This window comes from Gordionus sp. m RMFG-2023, chromosome 4, assembly GCF_954871325.1.
Source record: "Gordionus sp. m RMFG-2023 chromosome 4, tfGorSpeb1-WG-v2, whole genome shotgun sequence".
NCBI classification, from domain to species: domain Eukaryota; kingdom Metazoa; phylum Nematomorpha; class Gordioida; order Chordodea; family Parachordodidae; genus Gordionus; species Gordionus sp. m RMFG-2023.
This window is the reverse complement of record NC_088778.1, coordinates 7,538,603-7,556,246: the sequence shown is the minus strand read 5'-3', so window position 1 is coordinate 7,556,246 and position 17,644 is coordinate 7,538,603.

Sequence of the window (17,644 nt, the reverse complement as noted above, 5' to 3'; positions counted from 1 at the left end):
GATCCACCTCAATCTTTAAATTTCCCGACTCACTAAAATCATTTGAAACTTCCGTCAAATCTCTTGCCGAAGAGATCCTTAATCTTCGCTTCAACCATAATTCATGGCTACAAGCATCACTTCCATGCAAGCTCGGGGGCAACGGCTTACGCTCACCTCTAACTCTTTCCATCAGTGAATTCATCGCCTCCCGCCTCTCATCTGACTCACACATTAGCCAGCTTTCTCACATTCCTGACCCATTATTAGCTGAAGCCCAGACCATTTGGGACAATTCCGTTGTCCCAAACACTCCTCGACCCTCCTCCTGTTTACAGAGAGACTGGGATACTCCACTCAACGAAGGCTCCGTCGCTTACCTAAAATCGAGCCTTCATGACGACGATCTCACAGTCTTTCACCAATTAAACCAAGGATCGGGTTACGAGTTTCTGGAAACTATACCCTCCAACAACCTCGACTTATTGCTGACCGCTGACGAGCTAAGATTTGCCATTGGATTACGGCTCAATTGCGAAATTGTTCTACCATACCAATGCAAACACTGCGAAACCAGCGTCGATCGCAAGGGCAGACATTGCCTCCATTGCCGCTTTTGCCGAGGCCGTTTTCCACGGCACACCAATTGCAATGACATCATATTGCGCGCTCTCAAATCCGCAGGCATTCCATCAAGACTTGAACCGACCGGCATTTTTAGATCCGACGGAAAACGTCCTGATGGAATGTCCTTGATTCCTTGGACAAGGGGCCAGCTACTAGTCTGGGACTTCACCTGCATAGACCCAAATGCACCATCCAACCACAACGTCGATGCCCTCGCTCTAGCAGAAACTCGTAAAACTATCAAATATAGTTCCATAGACCCCTCTTTCTTATTCATACCTATCGCCTGCTCTACTCTTACCACCTTCGGTAGCAAAGCTCTAAGTTTTTTTAAAGAATTAGGCAAACGGATTCGGGAAAAAACCGATCAGCCTAAAGAGTCCCTTTTCTTACGACAAAGACTTGCTACCGCCATCATTCGCTCTAACTACCTAAGTTTCATCTCTTCCATTGAATAATCTCCTATGTCTATGCTCTCTCTCTCCCTTCTCTTTCCTAGTTTCCTTCTTTTATCCCTTACCCTCTTTCGCAAATTATATTTTTATATTTTTTTTACCTTTATTAATTTTACCATATAAAAAAATTTATTATTTACTATAAACTTTTGATAACATATTATATCAGCAACTATTGAAATAAAGAGAGAATTTACCCGTCAAGATATTCTTTTGTTCTATTATTTGATTAAATATTTTCCCCGTTTAGGGGGGGGGGTTTACATCCATACATCCCTAAATATACCATATAAGTTATTATTCCAAATCAGATTCATTTTTTAAATTGATCACTTTTGTTGTACGTTATTATCTGAAAATATATAAAATAAAATAAGAAGTTTATAAATTATTGAAAATATATCATTTTGAATCGGAAAAAAATATATATTGAATGATATTTTTGTCTTTATACAAATAAATAGCTTATTTTTATAGCGTGGAAATTTTTTTTACAACTATTTTTAAAAAGTTTTTTCCTCCATTTTTCATTGTATGAAGGAAGAGATTAGAATTTCGTAAAATTTGGTATAATTTGATGAAAACATTAAAAATGACAATATCAAGGTTCAATCTAATTATTTTATCTTTGATAAGCATATGTTGCGCTAGAATCTATAAACATCAATCAGATGTTAGCAACAAGCTGGTAGAGGAATTTATTTAATCCATCTTACCCTTTAAGGGAAATGCTATATGTATTAGTTTCAATTTCAAGTAAATTAAGTCCACGTGGGATGATAACATTCATACAAAAAACTAAAATCAATTTAAAATTTGACAAAGAGAAAATCAGCCACTAAGTTTATTCTGATTAATTAAAAATATTACCGAATATGATATTAATTTAGCTTGAATGCGAAAAACAAAATCATATCATAGCACTAAAATTTATTTTTTTAGAACGAATCAATCACAAAGAATTTATATTTTATTGAATACTATTAATTTATACCAAATAAGGTTGAATTTGGCCATAATTTAAAATTACTTCGAAATACATTCGATCAAATAAATTATACATTTGTTAAAATTTTTAACATGTCTTCAAAAAAAATTCATGATGATATAGGTATATTTCCCTTTTTTCTGAACTAATTAGTGCTAATATTTAAAATTAAAAACAGTTTTATCGCAGAAATAAATTTTTATTAAAAAATAGTTAAACATTTTTCAAAACTGAAAATTATGAATTCTTTCGCATATTACAATATATAAATTTATAAAAAAAATTTAGCCAACGTTAGAGGCCTCTTACTATTTAAAATATAATGATTTTTCCTATATTTTTGATTCCTAAATTAATTCCCATTGCCGATGTAAGGTCAAATTAACAAGAAATTCTATATCTATCTTCCTCATTTAAGACCAGAAGGCTTATTTTCTCAATATTTTTTCTTTGATTTATAAAAATAATAATTCTTTCGAAAACAACCTGATAAAATTGATATAAATATGAGGATCCTATTGAATTAGATTTTCAAAATAGAAAATTAAAGTAAGGTTTTTTGTGAACATTAATTTTCAAAGCAGGTAAATTAAACTAAGAACTGATCCAATCAAAATTTGGATAGTTTATCCAGATACAAAAAATTTGCATCTGAATCTTATTTTAATACAATTATATAAAGGTGCATGTCTCCAGTATACATTTTAATATAATTTTATTTTACTGTTTATTTATTATATAGATTGTTTTTAAATTTAATCATATTTTGTATTATTATAAATTTATCCGATTTCAGTTCCTTCCGATTCAAGACAAGTTCTATTTTACACAATAGATAACCAAAATATGGTAAATAGCAATCGTTATAAATATTATATATTTTGATTAATATCTGTGATAGTAATAAAGAAGAAACACTTATCATAGCTTCGGCAGTTTTAAACTAGATTGGACTGATAAAGTACAAATAACATATTTAATACAAATTTTATTGTAAATAAAAGTGTGTTCAATCTTATTCATTATCCTGCCGCAACAATCACAAGGTTTAATATTTGGTCTACTAACTGGGGTTGATTAGTAGGGGAATATCTTCCATCTAAAATATGTTTTTATTAAAAATATTTTTTAAATAAAGTTTAATTATATTTAAATATTAATAGTATGTATATATATATAAATATTATTAGTATATATATCAGAGACCTGCAGGCCCGGCCCTAAACCCGGCCCGGGCCGTATTTTAAATTTTTTAAATATACCCGGGCCGGGCCTAAAAAATTTTTTTAAACATATCCGGGCCGGGCCGGGCCTAAAAATTTTTATTTTAAATATATCCGGGCCGGGCCTTAATATTCTTTATAAAAATTTTTACATTATGAGTTAATGGTTATAAGATTATATTATACTATATTTATGATTAATATTATATTGGGTGATGGTTAACACTACCTAACACCCACAGATCGATCTAATTATTAATTTCCTGCAAATTTATTCAAAGTATTAATAAATTTTTTTATAATTCATATCTAAATTTTTACAAAATATTTTACCAAAACAATCAAATAAAGGAATATCTTAAATAAGCCCCAATATTCAAGTATTATTAATATATTTTTTTATAATTCATATCTAAATTTTTAGAATATATTTTACCAAAACAATCAAATAAAGGAATATCACTTCTTGAAGTTTGTAATACCTTTCAAAGCGAAAAAGGAGAAATAAAATTGATTTTACTTAATATAAAGCATTTTATAATTGAAAAATTTGTTTTACACAAGTATCATTTTATTTCTCTTTTTCTCTGTCCCAAATTCAAGCAATTACGTATGTTGTCAGGGACAGATCGCAAGAAGACGGAAAACTATATAAAAGATTATATTAAATTACAAGAGGCTCAGGAAGTAAATGAAATACCATAGACCAGTCAAATTACTACTGTTGTTAAATAAACTGAATCGTTTTATGACAAATGGGGCGATGGTAATTCTGGTAATATGTCAATACCCGATGATGAATATTATAATTACATAAATAAAAAAAATAGATGAAATATTTAAGGTGGATAATTTGTTAGAGTGGTGGGCGGCTCATCAAAGCGAATTTCCAATTTTAGCAAAATTGGCAAAACGGGTATTGGCAATTCCTGCTTCAAGTGCAAGCTGTGAGTGGAATTTTTCCACTACTGGAAATTCTTGAAGAAAGAAGTAATCTTCAACCTGAAAAGGTAGATATGCTTCTCTTTCTTCATGATAATTTGTGAATTTTTAATATCTTTCTTGAGTATAGGGTTTCGTCAATCATGCGTTTTTTACTTTGCAAACTGTCAAATATTTATTGCATTTATTATATTTACATTGAGTCATGAAAGTTTTTAATCCAACATTTTTCATTATTTTTTTTTACAATATTATATAATACAATTATCTTCTTTTGTTAAAAATTTATATTATAAAATAAATTATATTAATATTGTGCAATTAGATTATATTTTCAAAATACTATTTATTATACATGCATTTTTTAAATAGCGATTTATTTTTATTTTATAAATTAAATAGTAAATTAATTACAATATATTATATTCTCAAAATATTTTCCATTTTTATAAATTAAATATTAGTTTTATTTTATTTAAATGCAATATAAAATATAGTATATGCTCAAAATATTATTACCATTTTTATAAATATTAGTTTTATTTTTATAAATGCAATATAAAATATAGTATATGCTCAAAATATCCATTTTTATAAATAACAGTTTTATAATTTTTATAAATTCAATATAATCTCAAAATATTAGCTTTTTACATGTATTTTTTAAATAATAAGCGATCTGAAAAATATGGTAAAATACCTCATAGGTGAATTTTTGTATATACCAGGTCGAATATAATTTTTAAAAAACCGAGCCGGGCCTGAAATTTTTAAATCCGGGCCGGGCCGGGCCGTGCAAATGGTACCTCTCTCTGATATATATATAAATAATATTAACTTGTGACAATCCTTGAAAGGAGAGTTTGATTAAATTAAACATATAATGATAATTTATAGGATATAACTTAACGGGTTCAGAGCCTAAGATTTTATTAAACAAATACAATGGTGCTATCTGCTCAAATTACTTAAATATTGTTAAATTTTTTTATTGTAGTCAAAAAAAAAATTCTTGAAATTTTTTTTAAAGGGATTTTTGGTTTTTCAGGGGAAAAAAATAATTTTAAGGTTGTCGAAATAATTGGTGAATTACAGAATTAATAGTTATATTAATTATAATTTATAGAATATTAAGTAAAATTTATATAATAGATGGTGTGATCCGAGGTAGTTCTAACATTGATAATATTAGAGGAGAAGCGAATTTATTTTATGGGGAGCTTATGATGTTGATGCAGTAATATATTATTGATACTGACCTTGGGGTGGGGATGTAATGAAATGGGGAACGTATTATAGTCGTAGCAAAATATTTGTAAATTCATTTATTCTTTGGATTAGCTCAGAGACTAGGTTAGTAGACGCAAGGGGCTTATCGGTTTAGCAGATTTTACTTAAAAACTAGTAATGTTTAAATTTTCAAATTTAATAATATAATAGCACTATATAATATGTATATTTATGAGGCAGGTGTGTAGCCGGGTGAGTGAGAGAAGAGGGGGGGGAAGACAAATCCCTAAGCCAAAAATGCAGATTATAAAATTATTTTTTAAAATACTTAATTATATATTCCCAGATAATTAAGTTGAAGGTGCTTAAAGAAAGGGGAAAATGGCATAAAAAAACTTTTCTTCTGAAAAAAAACATCACATTATAACTCGGTAATATTTTACATTAATAAACATATAATTTAAATATTTATCTTATGCAAAAAGAAATAATGATTTAGTAGATACAATAATAATAGCATAAAGTATTTTAGGCTTTAAAGAAATAGTAAAATGAAATATTATAAAATGATTTATATATGACCCTGTTCCTGATCTGGTTGGGTAACTAAGAATACTGGGCTCCGGTAGAGATTAACGGTAAATAAATCTGTAAATCTATATTTCTTACAAAATTTTACAATGCAGACGCGTACGCAGGAATTTAGTTCTGGGGAGGGGGGGGGGATAATAAAATTTTTTAAGAAATATTTTTGTTTTTTAAAAATATCAAGCATAAATTTATTAGGACTAATAACTATTTCTAATACACAATTTTAAATTAATGTGAATTATAAAAAAAATTATATGTAAAGAATCACTTAAATGACCCAAAATAGAAATTCGAATTTTTTGAGCCTTTACACAAAAAGTTTATTAGGAATAATTGCATTTTGTATGTTATATATTTAAAATGTTAAATCCAATCGTCGTTATGATTGAGCTAATTTATCAATTATCTCATCCTTGCCTGTCGTCAAATGCCTATGAATATTCAAAAGATCCAAACCTTTTAATCTACTTTCAGATGTTGTACTTCTTGGAATGTTTTTCAAAGACCTGTAGGCCCGGCCCCCGGGCCGGAGTATTTTAATTTTTTTAAATATACCGGGGCCGTGCATGAAATTATTTTAAAAAAACACCCAATCCTTGCTGTATTTTTTAAAACAGCTTATATTTGAAATCGTTATTATTAGCTATAAAAATCAAAAATAAATATAATTTATTTTAAAAAAATCTGGGCCAGGCCTGAAAATTTTATTTAAAAAAAAGCCGGGCCGGGCCTGAAAATTTTTTAAAAAAAGCCGAGTAGGGCCTAAAAATTATTTTAAAAAAACCCAGGCCGGGCTAAAAAATCTTTAAAAAAAATCCGGGCCGTGCCCTGCAAATGGTACTTCTGCAGGCCTCTGTTATTCTTCTTAAAAAAGAGAATGTTCTCTCATTAGTTTACTAATAGGAAGAGTTTATAAACTCTTTTAAAACATTGGGAATTTAATCTAAAATGTGTTTGAAATAATGCAGAGCATCCATAGCATTTTTGGGACTATATCAACCATCGTTAATTTTATAAACATAGTTATTCAGCTAGTAAGGCATCATAAGATACTTTAACATCTTCATAATAAAAAAACAAATATTTTTTTTATATCACCATCTGAAAAAGGTTGGGAAGGCTTTTGTGGAAATAATATTTGCAGATTAGTAAGTGCTGCATGATGAATTAAAAATTCATTTATTTGGGTTATAAATGTATCTGTATTTAAAATATACTCTTCTACTGATCTTATATTAATGTTTTAACGATGAGCTTGCCTTGCTATAAGTCGAGGGTGACAAATATTAAACACGTATAGCTCTGCTTTTGACTCAACAATAAAATCATTTTCTTAATCAAGTCAATGTCATTTTTTGAAAAGTATTACTTAAAATAGTTGTATAATTAAATAATACATTCTAATGAGAAATAAAATTTGGAATAAGCATTGAATCCAATAATTTTTTTGCTTCTGAGGAATTATTTCTTTCAGGCCATTGTAATGTTTCAGTAATAGGAAATAATTGGCTCTTCTAACTCCTTAAAAGCTGTTACTGCTTGATGACAGAGACTCTATCTCGTTGGACAAGGTTGCAATTTCTTTTTCCCTGTTGGACAAGAAGTTTCAGAAATAATTATTATTTGACTAGAAATTTGAAAATGTTAGATAAATATTACGCCAAAAATTTGAAAATAATAAGTAAATATTACGCCGGAAAACTTGAAATCGAAATTAATTGATAAATAACTTAGTAGATAAATGTGATAATAAACGTAATTAAATATATATTTAATATGAGGTATGAATAATTATTAACAAATATAAATTAATATAAACAATAATATTTTTGAAAAATATATCCGGCATATGCATTTTTTGGCTTGGGGGGGTGTGGGGGGGGTTCTGCTTACGCCAATGTTACAATGTCATTAATGTTGTAGCAGTTAGAAAAGAAGAAATAAATTTAATATAATATACTAAATGTCAGTCTTTTTTATGACATGAACAATTAATTTTCCTTGGAGAAAGAAGGGAGAATGGGGAATCACGGGATTCCAGATGGGGAAGAACAATAAGGACTGATTTTGAAAATTTTGCAATGTAATGGGATAGTTATTGGTTATTTATTTACATATTTTTATATTAGTTTATTTTATCATTGTGAATAAAGAATTTGAAAGGACTTTTGGGATATTTGTGATTCAATTTAAGTGTAGATTAAGATAAAGGGAAGGGTTGAAAGTAAAGGTCTTCTTTACAATTAATAAAACAATTTTTCCAAGTGTCCCTATAATTTTAAAAATTTATAACAGCGTTTATCATTTATTTTTTTCTTCATCTCATCCACAAGATTATATTTCGTTGATGAATAGGCTTTCATCAATATATTACTTTTGGAAGGTCTAATTTATATTTTTATTTGTACAATCAAAGTTTTTTCAAAGATAGTATATAGAATATGAATAAACTTAAACTTTTTTATAAATAAATAAACAACTTTATGAAACTTTTTATTCCAAGTAAATTTTGAGATAACCTTCGGGTAAATCGGTTCCATGTCAATTCAGCGAAACTTTTATCGCGAATGTCGTTTATCGCAGATGGATTTTCTAGCGAAACTTTTATCGCGAATACTATTCCGCGAATGCAATATCGCGAAACAAATATCGCGAATTTTTTTATAGCGAAACCTTTATAGCGAAACCTTTATAGCGAATACATTACCGCAAATACAATATCGCGAAACAAATATCGCAAATTTTTTATAGCGAAGCCTTTATAGCGAAACCTTTAATGCGAATACATTACCGCGAAACTTTTATCGCGAATCAATAATCCCGAAAATTTTATAGCGAAACCTTTAAAGCGAATACATTACCGCGAAACTTTAATCGTGAAAATTTTATAGCTAAGTTATTATCGCTAAACCCAAATTGCGAAGACAATGTAGCGACAATTTCGCGAAACATATATCGCGAATATCGCGATAATTGCTAATAATGACTAATTTATTTTGAATCATTTTTTTTATAATATTATTATTTGAATAATATATTTTTAATTCACATAGTTTGTAATTTTCTTTTAACCTTAAAAAATTTATAACTATTAAAAAAAAGTATTGCCGAAATTTTAAAAAAAAAAATTTCTCGTCTGGCTGGTGCCATTCCTTTGGTTATAAATTATAAATATTTCCGCCATTCTTTCCTCTTTATTTCGTAGTCTTATAAAATATGTTATCAAGCAAAAATAAGGAGATCTTAACCTTTAAAAATTATTTGTTCCGCCTGGATAAAGTAGTCTTAGATAAAAATTATTATAGATGCCTTAATCAAGATATATTTAAATGTCCCTTACGACTTACAAAAAAATGGTAAGATATAAAAGATAAAAAAGAAATACAAAATCATCCAGAAAATCCAATCGAAATATAAACCAAGAAAATAATCAATTCAATTAAGAATGAAGCTTTGAATAATACTACGGAAACTCCAAACTTTATTGTGGCGAAACACGTATCTCATTTAAGTGATTTATATCAATGGCACTACCATCACCGAATCTTATGAAACGTATAATTTACCAAACGCGGAGTTCAAACTTCGAATCCTAGCAGCCTTATTGAGCTGGTAATTCCGCGTGAATATTCAATTACAGATAAGTATGAGGATTTCATACCTTATGATGATGGTCCGGTAAGATTTTCTATAAATTTTTTGAACAAATATAACTAAATCTTTCATTTTTATTGCGATAAACTGCCCGATAAGAAACACTTTATTATAATTGCTTATTTATTTATCATGTGTGCTAGGTTCCCGACCGTGTTATCATATTTGGAACAAGAAAAAATTTGGACTTCTTAGCTTCATGCGAACATTGGTTTTCTGATGGTGCATTTAAATCGTCGCCACCTTTATTTAAGTAAATTTATACAATTCATGGGATTAAAAATAATAATGTTTTACCTCTCATATATATATTGACCAATAGAAAGGATTATGAAACATATAAAAGAATATTTACTATTATAGGTGACAACTTAATATCAACTCCAAAAAAATTTATGTCGGATTTTGAAATGGCCAGTGTAAAAGCTTTCAATGAAGTGTTTCCCAGTTCGCAACACAAATGTTGCTATTTCCATTTTGGCCAATCCTTTTGGCGAAACATTCAAAAATATCTAAAAATATCGCAGAAATATAAAACAGATGTGGAATTTAATATACAACTTAGAATGATGGTTTGCTTGGCATTTGTGCCATCCTTAAATGTAGTTGAAACATTTGAATTACTAATAAACACCGAATTTTATTCTAATAATCAATTGTTACTTCAGCCTCTAATTGAAACTTTTGAAAAAGTTTACATTGGTAAAACGTTTAGAGGAGGCAGACTACCTGCTTTGTTTAATATTGAACTATGGAATTGTTAACAATCAACTCTGAACGGGAAAGAGAAAACCAACAACGCGGTTGAATGGTGGCATAGATGCTTCAGTTCCCTCCTAACAAGTCACTATCCAAACATTTGGAATTTATATCAAGTTTATATATCTATTATTTTAAAATGATTTAAAAGTATAAAGATTTACTAATAAACTTTATAATTCATGTTCTAGGCTTAAAAAACAACAAGGGTTGACAGAGTTAAAAATTGCTCAATATAATTCTGGTGAAACACCCTCTACTCCGAGAAAAATATCGAAATCTACATGCGAGAATAGTAACAATTGTTTCTGATTTTGAAAATCGATCAAGATTAGATTATCTTAAAGGAATCGCTATTAATATAACATTGAATGTTTAATTTTTTTTTTTAATTCTTATCTAAAATAATAAAAATTTTGTTTGTTTTTATATAATAGTCTCAAATTTTTTATATTCATTATTTTTTGTGACAAAAATATAGGAAGGTCTACTTTGGTATAAAATTTAGCTAGCTACATACAGATTCATTCATCAAGATACAGATTTTATGAGAGTATTTACAAATTTTTTTATATGTGACGCAATTTTTCTCTACCACATCAATCCCACGATTAATATTTCAAAAATAACTACCTTTTGTCATGCATTATAAAATTATTTTAACATTCATATTCCTAGCCCTTGAGTCATATAGTTGTTTTCCCTTACAAATATTATCATTTTTGATGAGAAACATTATTAGAAAAATATTATTATAAATCAAGTATTACACTAAAGGGCAAAGTTTAAAACGAGGATTACATTTTCCTTTTATTTATTAAAGCATGTAAATTTTTTTATATTGGGGTGTTTTTGTCCGATGTTTTTTTTTCCATGGTTATTTTTAACCGTCTCTGTCCAAATCAGTGATTCTTTTAAAATTTTACACTTCAGTTATATATTTAACAAACAAACTATTGGTTTAGACGATATGATATGGCAATGCTTTACTTTTACCTTCACATATTCAATAAATAAAAAAATCATTTTTTAAAAAACTTTTTATAATGAAATTTATTTTTTAAGGATATTTATTATATATGAAAATTAGATATAAAAAAATATGACCTAAAGGGATCTATTAAAATTAGATAATACTTGCTATACCATTTCCTATTTTAACTTAATAAAAGGACTGCTGAGAATATAATCAAGGGCTTGTATACATATCTATAAATGATAACAACCCTCTCAAAACTTTTAACCTACTACCAAATATAAATAATTAAAAAAAGAAAACATCCCTTTCCAATTTTATTCAAATAATGATAAATATTTCATAACTAACTAATTTCAATGATGCTCCTCTAATGAGTTCACAGTTCAAGTTACGATATTGATCTTGCTATAAAATTGGAAAAAAATTGGTCTTAAGGTTATTAATTATTTAAATATTGGCATTATTTGGTTAACTTTTTTTAATATACTATATTCTCATTTGATTTGATAACAATGTAATTGAGTTTGGTGGCTTTATGTCATGTCATGAAAAATAAAAAAAAAACTAAAATTAAAATACATCATTTTTTTGGTTATATTTTTTTAAAAATTATTTTTATTTTTTTTAGGCATTAAAAATAATCTAATTTCTTTTTATTAAACAATAGCTCAAACTACGGTATGACTAAATATTGTCTTACTAAATACTGTCTTGCTAAACTGTCTTGCTAAAAAAAAATTATAATCAAATCAATCATAATTTGATGATATAATATCTTTAAAAAAAAATTTTTCAAAAACATTTTTTTTATTTTAATAATTAAAAATTGGGAAAAAAATATATTTACTAGCTTATTACAACTTAAATTTTATTTATCAATTACAAAATTTAACAAATTTATATCCATAAGAGGGCTTTAAATACATAAATATGAAAATATATTCTTAGGAAACCAGAATAAATATTGGATAGCGCTTTTTTTGTATTTGGTTGTAAATACATGTGAAAAACCTAAGATTTTTTTAAAAAATAGAGGTTTCTTTGAGATTTAATTAATGAGTATGTTTAGAATCGAAAAATAGTAGAATGTTTGTAAGGAACATATTGCTGGCGTTATTGATCAAAATCTCTTCATTTTTGGTTAATACGTGTATATTTAGGTGTTAAACATATCCTAAAAAATATTTTGAAAATATTATGATTTGATCGAATGGCGAGCTCAAAACCGACCACTTACTAAATATTCAATCTACCAAATTAGGTAGTAATATTATTTGGAAAATGTTCATTTTTGGCTAATTTATCTATAAATACGTGCAAATCATTAACCCAAAAAATAATTTAAAAATATCGTGATTTGACCGATAACCGATTTGAAACCGAAATACTGCCTTGCTGGCGTTATACATAGAAAATTCTTCATTTTTGGTTTATACGTGAACAATAACATGTTAAACATTATCCTAATTAATTTTTTAAAAATATTATGATTTGACCGAATGGCGAGCTCAAAACCGACCACTTACTAAATATTCGATCTACCAAATTTGGTAGTAATATTATTTGGAATATGTTCAATTTTGGTTTAAATATCTATATATACGTGTAAATCATTATCCCAAAAAATATTTTAAAAATATCGTGATTTGACAGAAAACCGATTTGAAACCGGCTCAATGACTAAATACTGTCTTGCTGGCGTTATACATGGAAAATTTTTTAATTTTGTGAACAATAACGTGTTAAGCATTATCCTAATTAATTTTTTGAAAATATTAAGATTTGACCGAATGGCGAGCTCAAAACCGACCACTTACTAAATATTCGATCTATCAAATTTGGTAGTAATATTATTTGGAAAATGTTCATTTTTGGTTAATTTATCTGTAAATACGTGCAAATTATTATCCCAAAAAATATTTACGGAATAAATGATTTGAAACCGAAATACTGCCTTGCTGGCGCTCTCCATGGAAAATTCTTCATTTTTGGTTTAATAATGAACAATAAGGTGTTAAGCATTATCCTAAATAATATTTTGAAAATATTATGATTTGACCAAATGGCGAGCTCAAAACCGACCTACTAAATATTCGACTATCAAATTGGTAGTAATATTATTTGGAAAATGTGCATTTTTGGCTAATTCTGTAAATACGTGCAAAACATTATCCAAAAAAATATTTAAAAAATATCGTGATTTGACCGATAACCGATTTGAAACCGAAATACTGCGTTGCTGGCGTTATACATGGAAAAGTCTTCATTTTTGGTTTATACGTGAACAATAACGTGTTAAGCATTATCCTAATTAATTTTTTAAAAATATTATGATTTGACCGAATGTAGAGCTCAAAACCGACCCCTTACTAAATATTCGATCTACCAAATTTGGTAGTAATATTATTTGGAATATTTTCAATTTTGGTTTAAATATCTATATATACGTGTAAATCATTATCCCAAAGAATATTTTACAAATATCGTGATTTGACCGATAACTGATTTGAAACCGAAATACTGCCTTGCTGGCGTTATACATGGAAAAGTCTTCATTTTTGGTTTATACGTGAACAATAACGTGTTAAGCATTATCCTAATTAATTCTAGATATTATATCATCAAATTATGATTGATTATGATTAATTGCTTTTTAGCAAGACATGTTGACAAAAGTCTCCAAGCTTAATTATCTTTTTAAAATATCGAGTTAGCCTTTTATCTTTAAATCTTCATATTTTGAAATAGGAAAAAAGTTGATTTTATAAATAGTAATATTTTTTTAAGATATTTCATTTAATTTTTTTATTATAATTGCTTTCTTTCTTTGTTCAATCTAAATTTGATTCAAATTTTAGAAATTCGTAACTTTTGGTTCATACATACTTAAAGGTGTGCTATTGTCTATTTCTCTTATTAAAACTAGTTTTTGTTTATTGACTAGAAAAACTGATTGATGGAATAGTAAGTACTAATCTGGCATTTCATATGGAATGAGCTCACCCAAAAATATTTGTTTGTTTTCGCATATTGCCAATCCTAGCATATTTATCTTATTTTGTCGTTAAAAATTATCTACCAAACGAATTGAAGAATCAATGTAATAAATTTCAATTATTGATTTAAGTTCCAGATTAAATGCTTCCAGAAATTTGGTTGATTTTACGCTTTAATGGGTGATATAGATTTTATTTCTCTTATAGTACGATTACCTTTTTGTGAGTGAAAAAAATGACTGAAGAATTAATAAATATTAGCGCAAACCAGCTATTTTCCATTCTATCAATAATGCTAAATTAGGCAATTTTTCTTATTTTGCTAATAAAATTTTTCTTTATACTGTCTATTAAACGAATTAAATTATAATTAATATGGAACATCGATAAAATATTCGGAATAAATTATTTCAGTCGCTTAAATCATAGATTTGCCAAAATTTTGTTACTAATAGTTTTTTCCTTTTACGAAATACTATATACTCGTTTAAATACTCAATTGGTACTAATAAAGCAAGAAATATTGATATAATTTACAATTAGTTCGTAGAACTATTCAGCGCCAAATTTAACGGCGCTGATATTAAAGTATATAAATCTTGTCTATTCCTCTGTTCTGATACACAAGTTTAAGCATATAAAGAAATTAATTATTCAAAATTTAATGAGTATTGAAACTTACAAATGTTAATATCATCTAAGGGGTGTCCAAAAAGTTTAATATTAATTTATTAGATATATTTTAAAAGATTGTCTAGAAATATTGATCTAAGAATTGAAATATATATATTTAAATTAATTCAAATAATATAACGCTGCCCACGCGCATAGTAAAAGGTTGCATAAAACATAAATTAATTTTTTTTTAAATTAACACTTGTATATTTTTATTATAAAAAACGAATAAGATAGAGGTCCGTGAAGTTGGCCCCGCAATTTTTGATTTTCAATGGTTTATCAGTTGGTGTGATTAGTACCCGATTTGTACCGATTTGTACCGTTTTCAGTTCGATTTGTACCATCACCGTTTTTGAGATATTCAAAGAACAAAATGGGGGGCCAACTTCACGACAGCCCCCCAACTTTTGAACTTAAAAATAAAAAGTGAATAGGTCGATAGAGAATGATTTGTACCGATTTGTACCGTTTTCAGTTCGATTTGTACCATCACCGTTTTCCAGCTATTGACCGTTGAAAATATGGCGCCAAAAATAAAAAACACTCAACATTTATTTTTTTTTAAATTTTTTAACGTACAACGGTAGAGAATTTTTTTCTCTTCCTAATGATGCCTCAAATTAAGCTTTATCTTCATTATTAATTTCGGAAATCAAATTTTAAACCTTATATTATAGCGTGAAGTTAGCCCCCCCAATATTCAAAATTTGAGATTTTTCAAATTTTTAAAACGGGAATGATTTGTACCCGATTTGTACCGATTTGTACCGTTTCAAACTCGATTTGTACCATTACCGTTTTCCAGCTATTGACCGTTAAAGATATGGCGCCAAAAATTTAAAACACTCAACATTTATTTTTTTTTAAAATTTTTTAACGTACAACGGTAGAGAATTTTTTTCTCTTCCTAATGATGCCTCAAATTAAGCTTTATCTTCATTATTTATTTCGGAAATCAAATTTAAAACCTTATATTATAGCGTGAAGTTAGCCCCCCCAATATTCAAAATTTGAGATTTTTCAAATTTTTAAAACGGGATTGATTTGTACCCGATTTGTACCGATTTGTACCGTTTCAAACTCGATTTGTACCATTACCGTTTTCCAGCTATTGACCGTTAAAGATATGGCGCCAAAAATATAAAACACTCAACATTTATTTTTTTTTTAAATTTTTTAACGTACAACGGTAGAGAATTTTTTTCTCTTCCTAATGATGCCTCAAATTAAGCTTTATCTTCATTATTTATTTAGGAAATCAAATTTAAAACCTTATATTATAGCGTGAAGTTAGCCCAACCCCCACCCGATATTCAAAATAGTTTGCTTATTTATAAATAAGCATTTAAAAATGGACACATCATAAAGAATATGACTTTATTTTATATATAAATAAATATATTTGCAAAAATAAATACAATAATATATGATTTCGTTTTATTAAAGAAATATAATGATGGTTAATTTGAAGGTGTTTCTTTTGAATTTGTAGGTTATAATTCAACAGTAGTGTTTTGATTCTTTGATTTCTCCATCAATGTCTCACATTTAAAAAATTATTTACTTATTATATGATTGTAGATACAATCTAAAATAATATTAAATTTATAGATAAAAAAAATATATTTTACTGTTCAGATGGCACCCATTCCAATATAAACCTTTGGTGTAATTTATTTTATCATTGTTCATAAATATTTACTAATTTTTAGTAACCTTATCCTATATTCTAAAATTATATAAATTAATATATTCCTAAATGATATAATATCAATTAATATAATAAAAAGCCGGTTCCGATTGCTAGTTCCGGTTTTTTTCAATTTTAGTGCAAAATTATAAAATAAATCAAACTAGTTAGCTTTTTTTAACGCTTACAGTAAAAAAATCCAATATGCAATACCATCTAAAATGCATTATAAGCTCTTCAAACGGAGCGTAATAACATGTATTTTATTATCCAAATTTTATATATAATAAATCATTTATTTACAACATGTTAATGACTTTTTATTAGTTTTTATTTGTAAAAATATTTAAAATATACACAAAGCTTTACTGAAAATTCTTTTATTCCTCCTTTTTGTATTCTCATTGAAATATTAGAACACATTAATCACTATGTTATTATATTTTGTTTGCAAAAAATTAAAACATAGACAAGAGCATTAATGAAAATTCTTTTTTCCTCCTTTTGTTATTTTATTAAATATTTTTATATGAATGGGATTTAATTGAATCGTCAACAGGTTTCATTACTATATATATATTGCAGTCATATCAAATCCTATTTAAAAAATTTTTTTATGCTTAATGAAAATAAATAAATTTTATTTAACCCTGGATATAATATATATTGTCAATATTTTATTTTAGTAAATATCTGCATGCCATTTCGTCGTAATTGAAATTTTTTATATTTAGCTTCAATTTACAAGTAAGATATTTTGAACATTTAAATTATTATATACGTATCTTATTAATAAATAAATATGCTATCCAATTTATTTTGGCCTAAACCAATGATTTAGGAAATCTCAAGT